Source organism: Cavia porcellus, unplaced genomic scaffold, assembly GCF_034190915.1.
Source record: "Cavia porcellus strain 051 isolate PalLab524CR breed Dunkin Hartley unplaced genomic scaffold, mCavPor4.1 scaffold_5, whole genome shotgun sequence".
Classification (NCBI taxonomy): domain Eukaryota; kingdom Metazoa; phylum Chordata; class Mammalia; order Rodentia; family Caviidae; genus Cavia; species Cavia porcellus.
The window spans coordinates 75,563,496-75,574,914 of NW_026947488.1; the positions used below are offsets into that span (position 1 = coordinate 75,563,496).

At 40.6% G+C, this 11,419-nt stretch overlaps 1 long non-coding RNA gene across 1 annotated transcript; it reads right to left on the reverse strand.

Annotated features, from left to right (window-relative positions):
* Nucleotides 1–504: 504 nt before the first annotated feature.
* LOC106029136 (uncharacterized) lies at nt 505–9,966 on the reverse strand. Its single transcript, XR_001202805.2, has 3 exons — nt 9,805–9,966; nt 8,623–9,460; nt 505–5,552 (listed from the first exon to the last, which is right to left on the reverse strand). It is a non-coding gene; the product is annotated as an uncharacterized LOC106029136 (long non-coding RNA).
* Between the last annotated feature and the right edge of the window lie 1,453 nt (nt 9,967–11,419).

Sequence of the window (11,419 nt, forward strand, 5' to 3'; positions counted from 1 at the left end):
GAACACCTTTTGTTCAGGACAGAAGTCCTGTGGGGAATAGATCATGAACTGATCTTACATCTCATAGGCTGCTTGGGCACCCCAGGACAGTGGGCTGCAAGTAAAGAAATATAAAGCTGAATTTTTAATGTATGTTAATTATAAGAAAAGGGTACTACTTAGACATTAAAAGTAAAGTTGAAGGTGAAAATGTTTTTCTTTATCCAATTTCCTTCTACCTTTGGGATGATAATACGGAAGATGAAGGCAAAACATGAGTAATTTGTACCTTTCAGGAGGAAAAAGCTTTGAAGGAAGGCAGGATGTGTTGATTGGAGGAGCAGTGGAGTCAGAAGACAGGAGGTGGTTTGGGAAACTTTGGTCACCAGAGTCCTAGGGTGAGAGGAGAGGGTATGTGTTCCAAAGTGAAGTGTTAATCTGGAGGCTCAGATAGAGAAGCACTCAGGTGTGTCAGCCTAGAAACCCACTGATCAGGGCCAGAGGTGGACAGGCATATACTGTGGCTGGTATATGGAGTAACCACATCTGGGGTGACAAATCAATCCTGGGCTCGCAGAAATAGCTCACACAAAGTCAGCTGTGTGGGGGTCATTAAGGAGCAGAAGAAGTTTTTGCTGTGAGCACAGAGGCTGAACTGAAAGCCAAGGTGTCTATCAAGAAACCCAAAGGAGAGATACTGTCTTGAAGATCATGATGAGGCAAAAGTAAAAACTTCAGACAGTATAATGTTTATCACCAATTTGTCCTGTTCAGCAAGGATTTGGTCTTGGATGGAGACAAAACTAGGTCTACCTATGGTTTGAGTGAAGTCTACTCTTTCCTTACAATAGGGATTAGGCTTGGTCAACTTAATCCCGGTGATTAGTTCACAGAAACATTCCCTCAGTCTGGGACAAGAAGAAGCAAGATACGTGCTAGTGCCGCCTTTTCTTTTCTCTGAGACCTACCTACCTTTGCTGCAGTCAGCTGAATGCAGAGTACAGCCCTGCATGATATGGAGGCTAAGGGTGGACCACACACTATGACAAAGCAGAAGTGGAGCTTTGGTGGCATTATCTGAGATGCTGGACCCCACCTGACTTGACACACTAAATACTACTGCATCAAAATATTCAGTACCATTTTTAGTATCATCATTTGAGTCAATTTCAATGGGATTTTCTAATTTTATTTTTTTAACATGATCTTTAGTGCTGTCTTGAGGAAAGAGTAAAAAGGTAAAAACCTATAGATATCATGCTAGGAATCAAAGGTCTTTCATTTGGGAAACAGATCTTCAAGGAAATGACTCCTCCTGCCTTCCCTAGGGAAAATGGTTTGGGATGCCACGTGAGAGCAGTCCCATGGCCAGAAACTTCTTTTTGGAAGCAGCAGCCCCTATCAAAAACTGACTACCAGTCTAATGGGGGCAGTGAATATGCTCAGAAGGAATAGTGAGACTATCATCCCCTCCTTTTGATTTGTTCTGTGAGTTGTTCAAACAGGGTGGGAGGTGAGTCCAAATTTCTTATGTTAGCTAAACATGTTGCTAAACTGTGAGACTGAAGAACACTCAAAAAAGTTAGTCCTTCCAGATTGTTCCCTAACTTCTGATAAAGAAAGACAGCCCCAAATGCCACCAGCAGGCTGGCTGTGGGTGGTGCTGGGAGGAGGCACAGTGTTCTTGGTTAGAGCACCCCTCCCCTCCTGTGATCTTGAAGGAACATGCTCTCTCCTGGGACCAGGAAGCCACACTGCAGTCTCAGCTTCCATTCTCAGGGGTGAAGCTGTGACCCAGGTTGGTCTTTGGAAGCACTCTTGGTCTGCAGATCCAGAAGAACACACTCATTTTAATAAAAAGTCACCTGAAGAGGAAAGCTGCTCAAATAGGTCTATGTCAGAGAACAGAAAACCAAACACTACCATAGCTCTCACTCTCTCGTATTTTCTCCAGTGTTAAAATGCAAGTTCAGTGACAGATGAGCAAGCTTGCTTGTTTAAGTCATCTCTTTGTAGGAATCAATCCATTAAACCCTTTTTGGAGAGCTTGACTTTTTGGAGAGGAGACAAAGAACATGAATGCGTTGATCAGACTGGCAGGGGAAGGAGGGAGGGCAGGAGAAGAGAAAAAGCAGATATGAAGTAACTGCGGTGCTGGGCCACTTGCTGAACTCTGCATAGACCTGTCTAACTCAGTGTTTCCCAGTGCTGAAAACTACAAAGGGCTTGTCATCAAACACTTTTGTTCACCAACCTCCTAATAGGATTTTGAGAAATTGCATATCATTTTACACATTTTAAAGTTGATATTTAAAAGTTTTCATCGTAAGTTTAAAGACTGTTTTTCAATCAATAGGAGTTGAACATATCACACATTTGACATGGAATCAGGTGGGGATCTATCAAAATCAGCATAAATATTGCATAATGTAATCTCATAAAATAAAATTTAACTAACATTGATTAAAGAGCAAGTCTGCAAGAAAAATGTAAATTTTTTACACATGGGTTTTCTACCTTGAAAAATTTGGTAGTCTCAGGAAACGTTCCAGTTGCAGGCTAAAGAACATGCATCACGACTCTGTACCACTTCAGCTATCCTGAATTCAGAGTCTCAGCGTGCTCCAAACAGCCCATTAATACCAAGCTTCAGGCTTAAGGAAACTCTGCATAAGACCAGGGCCTCAGGACTTTGTGATTTATTATTAAAGGAACAAGCAATCTAGAGTGCTTGAACTACAGCAGAAGCTAGAATCTGGAGTGAATGAGAAGCTGACCTTTATCTGATAAAGGGGGGAAGACAGACTATTGGAAAGGAAGGCTTATTTTCAGGTGGATCTGTTTTAGGAAACAATGCATGTGGAATCAAGATCTGAAAATTGACTCCTTTTGAACTATCTATATCCCTGGGAAGTCTTTGTGTATCCCAAGATACATGCATGTATGTATGAGAATAACTCCTGCACATTATTTCATAACAGTGGGGTTCTGAGATTAAATTAATCAGGGAAAACGATGCCAGATTACCTAGTTACCTTCTTAAAGGCTCTGTGAGAGCCTACAGGAAAGGAACACATCCTTATTTAACCTAGAGTCTTCCAAATGTCCTTATTTTTGTTTTGTTTAATGCCTGTTTGCATTATAATAAAACCTTTAGGAGTAGTGTTATTTCCAACATTCTGTGCATAATGAAACTGAGGTTAAGTCTTTTATTGCTTTAGTCCAGGGGTATACCACTTTTTTTGAAACAGGTCAAGTAGAAAATATTTTATACTTTGGGAGCCTTGTGATATCTGTTGTGCCTGTTCAATTCTGCACAGCCTTATCTTAATGCGTGAAGGTGGCTGTCAGCCAGTAAAACTGATCTATGAAATCAGGTGGTGGGCTAGATTTGGCCTAGGATAGTAGTTTGACAATGCCTGCTTTAGGCCATATACTTCAGTGGATTTGAACCCAGGTCTAATGATTTCACAATATTGACTCTGTACTCATATCACTTTGGTAAGGTGTCAGAGAGCCCCCAGAGGGAAGGCTGCAGCCCAGAGCCAAACCTCATCTCCTTCAGCATTTTCTCCTTTCTGCTTGACTAACTCTAAAAGCCAATGAGAGTCTCTTCCTCAGCAGAATCAGCCCACCATCAACTCCACTGGTCTTTAATAAGCAATTAATACGGAGCTCAAAGTCCAAAGAGAAAACATCTCCCCATAGGCCTCAGTTACTAAGTACAAAATGTGCAAGAAATCTTTTAGCACAAGTTAGCTCTCCAGTAGTTGTAGATTCAATTACGTGCATGTGGAGTTCTTTTACTTGTTTAAAAGCTTTATCCTCCACTCAACAATTTCTCAATAGTGCTAGTAATTAGATTGACTGTTTCTATTTTAGTTCTTCCAAGCTTTCAGTAAGCTAAAAAATACAAACCTTTTTCCTGCTCCCAAGTTAAAGATATTTACCTGGGAGTGCCATGTGTAAGCTAGCCTGGTGTGAACCCATACTGCCTTCCAAGCCTGTAGTTGGGAAGAGGCTAAGGCAATTCATTTCTAGACAGACTCAAACCATGGGTATTACTCAGAGGGTGGAGATCGCCCCTGAATGCGACAGTCATCTGGGGCAGCTGCCGAGTTCTGCAGTGTTCAGTAAGTTTAATCATAAAAGCCCTTTACAGAGGCCAACTCTGCACTGTTCACCTCTGCAATAACATTCTAAAAAGGATAAGCAGGGATCAGATCATAAAAACCTAGAGGTATCATACAAAGGAAGTCAGCTTGAATAATGCAGAGACTACAAAGAAAGGGAATAATTCTCAAATCTACATTGAGAAAGTCCTCTGAGGCAAGAGGAGGAATGGAAAGGAGGGCTAGAGGCTTTTACAATAGCTTAGGAGAGGGTTTTGATTTTAGGTTGAAACTATGCGAAATGGGGAGCAGAAGGTAGGCTCAAAATAAGAGTCAAGGAGAATTCCCATAGCTACCTGAAGTGTAAATTGAGGGAAGTATTGAAAAGCAGCCAAAGTCCATTTGAGAGTGGGATGCTGAAATGGATTTTTCTTGGGAGGCTGAGAATCTTGGTGAAATTCAGGATTAAGCTAAAAGCAGTGATGATCCAGAGGTAGGAGGGGTGGGAGCTACGGTCAGGGACTTTAGTACTCACTCCACTTTTCGAGAGCAACTGAGGTTTTCCAGTGTCATCAAAGGAGCAAACAAATGCACCTTCCAATGTCTAACTCTATTTCCAAAAATACTGGCACCGTGAGACTTTTCAGTATGGAAAGTCTGGGTCTGCCCTTAGCACTAACCATTAAATAAGACACTACGTTTTGTTACTACAAAGATGGGTACTCCTCAAAATGAAGGTCAACAGCCTTAGCTTCTTGCCTTAATAGCCTTTCTACTTCACATCCACTGCCATGTATCCAGTTGGAAACGAAGAGAAAAATGTCTTTCGCAATATAGAATGTCAACAGCAGAGCAACATCCTAGAGAAGTGTTCATAATTTAGTTGTGACAGAGTATTTCTAAAATATCCCCTGAGACACCCATCTTAATATAGAAATCTCTGTGCTAGGCAAGTGTCCTCTCTGCCCTCTCAAAGTCTGCCAGGGTTTAGTGGCTGTAGCACAAATCGGTGCCACCCACAAAGAAAGGGCCAGTGACTTTTTGTCATTGTTGAGCCTTCACCAATTGTTGCCAAAGCACCTCGGGTCTTGGCAGGGAGTGGCACACATAACTCACTCTGAGTCCTCTCTCCTTTCATCCTGGCCAGTTCTGAAGCTGCCAATCTGGCTGCAGCTTTGTTCCTGTGCGGTCACCTGACACCACTTTCGGCTTCATTCTTGAGCCCCTGGACCTCGGCGGCAAAATCAGATCCAAGTTAGCATTATCATGGCCACTGCAGAAGCAGTCTGTTCTCAGGTTTTAGACGTTTGTCTGTATTTGGTTTCTCTTTCCCCCAGCTCTCTCTGCCTGACTTGCTCTTTCTGCTTGCAACTTCTAGCCTCTTTGCAGAATACCTTCTCCAAAGCACATTCTAAGATGCTCAGGGCACGGTCCCAAATTTACAAGGACTTGGCAAACCATCTAGAGAGAGAAATATGCATAAGTAAGAAAGAGTAACAGTTCTTTTAGACACATATAATTTTTCTATGTTCTCTAATGTCATGAATGCCTGTTTTTTCATCTTTCTATGTGCCCATATGCATCTCAGTGCCAAATCAGACATACGATGTAAGACAGTGAACTATGTCTTCTTGGAGGTTATAAGATCCTTTTATTGGGTTGATACGAAAGGCAAAGACAAATGTTGATAATGTCTAGGAAATACAAAAAACTCACATACCTTTCATTAAGTCAGTCAGATTTGTTTTGCTTCATATAAATCTGTGGTCATCTTTTTTCCTTCTTTCAGATAAATATAAAGAGGTGAAAGAAATACATAATTTCCATAACAGTTGTGCCCCAACAAATCCTATTCATAGATAACCAAGAAGTGAAAACACCTGAGATCTCGTGTTTTTGTTTTGTTTTTCCTGTGTACACTGATCTGTCCGCATTGAAACTATGTTTAAGGTGCTGATGAAATGGCCAAAACAACACTACATTCAGACCTTTTGTCTCTAAAGGGGAGAGAAGCAGTTTCAAAGGGCCCATTTACTTTACGTATTTATTTTGTTTGAAAGTTTCCAAGTTCTGTCTGTCCAAAGAACATTCTGATAATTAGACAGACGGTTCATTAGGACTGCTTGGCTTTTAGGGAAACAGTCATTTTACAAAGTGTAAGTATCTTACTCTGACAGTTGAGATTTCTGCTTTTAGTACGCTAACATTGAGTTTCTCTCTGTCATGGTTTTAAAAAACCAAGCCATTCTCTGGTTCCCTGCAGCACTGAGCATTTGAACACAGACCTTGATATGGTGCATGGAAAAAAGTCTTGAGGAGATAAATGGGCCAGGGGGCACAGGAGTAAAATAGCCTCGATCTTCCTGTACCCAAAAGGGTGAAACAGACTTCCTTGATTCATTTACTTCAGTGATTTGGACTGGCTTGGTCCATTGCCCTTGACAGTGTTTAATCTTTTCTTATCGTTGTCATATACCAGTGAACTGCAGCCCTGGGCTTTAGGATCAAACAGACATGCATTCCAGTGCTTGGTGAACCTCAGTTTCTCATTTATAGAATGGGGGTGATAATAGGATAAGGGCTATTGTGAGAACTAACTACTAATAGGAATAATGAGAACCCAACCCAAGACCTTATCTTGGGTGCTGGAACCGCCTTGGGTTCTAGCTTTTCTGCTTAATGACTATGAGACTTCTAATAAATCAAGAAAATGTTCTTGATCTGTCTTTTTCATCTTTAATTGAGTAGGAGGAGAGCAAAACAATTATATCTGCTCACTGGGATGTCCTGAGATGTGTCTGGACACGTGTGCCTGTGACTATGGGTGACGGCCACACGGTGAGACAGTGCCAGTGTCTCAGGGGTCAGCTTCAAAGTCACTCCTTTTGGGGATAGCAGAGGGTGGTGTTGGTGACCGGATGGTGGGAGCAGGGCATGTCTCCTCAGAGTTGGACAGACCTGTAGGAGGACATCCTGAATCCAAATAGTAAATGGTATATTTTCTTGGTCACCATTTCCTCCCCCACTGCTGCTGTCTTAATGAGAAGACTCATTAAGTAGTAAAACTGATCTTTTTGCATTCAGCTCCCAGATGAGACTTTCTGAAATTCCAATTACCTCTAGTTATCCTGTTAACCAAAGAAAGACTCAATGGCCCCATCACTTCCCGGGTGAACTGAGCACCCCTCAGTGTGATAGTCAAGGTTCTCTAATATGACCTACTTTATATACTTCTTGCAACTGCTCTCATACATTTTTCACTCATCCTCTGAGAGGTCCTCACAGTTTCCAAGCACAGTGTGCATAATATAAATCCCGGCCTTTGTTGATTCTCTTCCCCTGCCTGGAATGATTTTCCCTTCAGCTTCTCTCTTGAATATAATCCCATGAGGCCATTTGAGATGTCATCACTTGGTTTAAGAAACAACACCCCCCTTTCATGAGTTTCAGTTCAAGAAGTGTCACAACGTGTTAAGCAAAGAGAAGAAGGAAGGTGGATGAAGAAAAGACTGGATAAATCTTGGAGATATTAAATTTACAGCAAGAGTATTCTTTTTGCTCCTCCTTTCAAAGTAACATTGGAGTTCAATCAGAGAACTGTTGTTCAGGGAAAATGTTTCCTACTTACAAGAGAATATATATGGAGAGAAGGAGCTACAAAGGAAATTACAGAGAATAAAAATTTTTGTATTTCCAACATCTCCAAATTGCTTCTACTTTAATGTATATCCCTCCTAGCCTTAAAAAGAAGTATTCCTAATTTTATGAAAAGGGAATTATGCCATATAGACTCCTTTATAATATGTGATGAATTAATTTCATATCAATAATCTAAATAATCTTAACCATTTAAGGACAGTCTAAAATGTGCAACCTTGTATTATTAAACATTTAGCTTATTTTCAGTTTTCTAATTTATAAAAAATATCTTGAGCCTTTAATTATTTTGGAAGAATTTCTCTAAAAAAGAGAAAATTATAATCAAATGGCCAAAGTATCTAAAAGTATATCTTGATTTAGTAAAATTTTCGTATGCATTTTATATCGATTTCCCACCTGTTAGTCTGGCTGTTAATCTGTCTTTATGAAATTAATCTAAGGGCTGGGGATTTAGCTCAGTGGTGTAAGTGCTTACCTGGCAAGAGCAAGGTTGTAAGTTCAATCCTCGATACCAAAAAGAAAAAAAAGAGAATTAATAAAATTAATCTGGTAGGGACTTATAAAATGAATGAATGAATTCGATGCTGGAAAACATTTTAAAAGATGGATAGAGGGAAAGGGAAAGAAAAAAGAATTGAGATATGTTATATGCATGTACCAAATTCCCACAAAGAATGCAATCATTACTGTAAACATTACTGATTAAAATTTCAAAAAGAAAAAAATTTCAAAAAGAAGTTCTTTAATAAGTTGACATAATTTTTATAGTATGGTTTGGTAAATGATAGTGATGTTTAGAGACATAGCTTGTAGATGTTCATTGTCAAAACAAAAGAAAGTAGAGAAATACAGAAAAGACACAGTAACTCACAGTTCCATTCCCCGGAGATCAAATTATCCATTGACGGAATAAATGATGAAAACACATGAGCACATTTGGGCTTTTGTGGGTCATAGGTAATTCTGCCGTCACAGACTCTTTTCTCCATAAAAATGTCTTAAAATTTGCAACTTTATTAGTATAAAGTTGGAATATTTATTACAGATTTATTATTATTATATTCCTTTGTCTTCTGATTTTAAAAGAAATATTTTCATGGGTCCTAGGCACTATGCCACATGAATAAGGTTTCCATTTGTATTTTAAATGAGAAGAGTAAGGAAATGTAGTTCTAGGAGGAAATTCTTCATGGAGAATTAGACTTTTTACTTCTGCACTATTCATCAGGAACATATGTTCTTGATGTACAAGATTGTTATGATGTACAAAGTTTCCATTTGTGCATACTGTCTTTCTGAAGGGAGCAGCTGATCCCTGAGCTCTGAGGTCTGTGGACCAGCAAAGGAAGCCTAGAGAACAAATGACAGAGACTGGATCACTGAGGCAGTGCTGGAGCGACAGGCACAACCTGGCCAGATGGGACCAGCAGGCAGGGCCCATCTAATAGTTTCACTTCATCCTGGAGTTATGAAGGGTCACCTGTGGGGGCAGAAGTAGAGTGCACAGGATGTGGTATCCAGGTGGAACGGGCAAAGGATAAAGCAGGTTAATTGTTCAAGCCTTCATGGACGGAACACATTACGATCTCCTTTCCCTACATTCTTGTATTGGCTGTTTGTTGCTTCTGACTGAGCTCTTGACTTTTTCCCATGCATGAGAACTGTTCACTATTCCACACTTAGCTCAGGCGTCACTTTTCCCTGGCAATCTAGGATCAAAATCCAATAGAAAGAGACATCACATTATTACTGGATATTTACGGAGAATTATTAAAGGAACTTTTACAAAGATATGAATAGGGTATAAGAGAACCAAAAACAATGGTACAGTTTCTCATAGCTGCTGCCGCTCTAGAATTGGAAAAGGCTAGGGAGGAGAAGATCAGTAGGACCCAGGAGAAAGAGTGGTGCACCAAGATACCACAGCCTCCCAACCCTAGAAGGAACCGAGTCCTTAAGCAGGGAATACATTCTTCAGCCAGCCAGCAATGGTCCTGAAAGGAGACTCTCAGAAAATGAACACCGCAGCTTTATGCTCTTCCTTTGGGCTCACCTTTGGATAGAGCTTCCCTTTGGTCAAATTCAAGTAGAAGCAGCAGGAGGCTCATCAATGCAGTCCTCACAAATCAGCACTTAGGCACAGAGCTGAGTAGTGGCTGCCCTGGAGTGGCAGAGGCAAGGCACTCCATTGCCAGCTCCTTCTAGGTCAGCTGCTTAAATTTATCAACCCCCATGATTCTCACTAGCACAGCATTTCTCTGTCACTTCTCACCCACTCTGCCAGTCTGCATGCCACCAAGGCCGAGTCTTATCCATCTTTGATTCTTTCATGTCTAGTACAGAGCCCAGCCCATAGTAGAGGTTTAATGAATGTTGAATAAACAGCAATTCCCCTACCAAATACAAACTTCAAATAAGAGCTTAATTTCCTACTTTATTATCAGCCAGTGCCTTAGGGTGGTTTATGACAAAAAAGAACAAGTTTCTGCATTACAGGTTTGAAGTTTAAAAGCCCCCAGAGGACATATACTTTCTGGTTTTATTCTTTTTTGGGGTGGCTCAGTGTGTCACCAGTCAATAAGCATTTAGAAGTTTTCCCAATGAGGAACTAGAATTTCTATCAGAAATTAGTATAAATTGGGGATTCATATTCCTTTTGTAACAAAGGGAATGCAAAGCAACTGAAAGCCATGGCATTATTTCACCCAAACAGATAGGGTGGATCAAATAGAAAGGTGTGCTGGGAAATTAAATTTACCAAGTAAACACAGTAGCTCAGAGCTAACAGCTGTTTCTAACTCTGCTGTGTTTACAGAATGCCATAATCCAGCCACCAGGCATCAGCAGGGTGACTGAGTTGTGCAGCCCAGCAGTTTGATTTTGTCTTCTCTGGTTTCTCCGTTTTCACAGCCATCCCAGGTCATCTAATCTTTCGATCTGTGCTCAGTGAAGAAGTAGGGAAAATTGTCATGGCAGCAATTTTCAGCGCATCATAGAATTCTCTAGTTTAATGTTCCAATCCTTTTGACAAGTGGCTCCCATCCCACCTTTAGTAATGTAACATGTCGCCTTGTAACTAGTTCTCAATCATGCGTCTACAACTCCTCTCATCTCTTATTAAAGTCAAAACTTCTGTTTTTATATGGCTGTGAGTTCTCACCACTTCCCTTCCCTAGTAGGTGCTCAAGAGGGAATTTCTGATTAATAATCCCACTTAACTATATCAGCCCCATACCTATCACCATAATAATTCTTATACATTGTTGAAACTTGATGGCAGCAGTATGTAATTATTTAGTTTCCTCCCCATTCAACTTTTGATCCTATAGATGGATGATTTTGTTCTTACACCACAAAGCCTGGAGAGCTCTGCGCTCCCCCTTCTCCCCCCCCCCCCCAAAAACCCCAAAACCAAAAAACTGAAGTATTGCCAGCTTGTTACCTGGTTCCTCTCTGTCTCCAAACACAATGCAAAACAAAGCTCTTGTTTCCATTCTGTACACAAATAGACATTGTTCTTCAACTTCAGAAATGTCCTTGGCACAAAACAGGTAAGCCTACCAGCCCACAGGAATTCTCTTCCTTCATCTTACAGATCCATGGCTGAGATCTTGGAGACCCTATCAGAAAATGAATCCCCATCTATTCTGGTTACACTGTATTAGGGA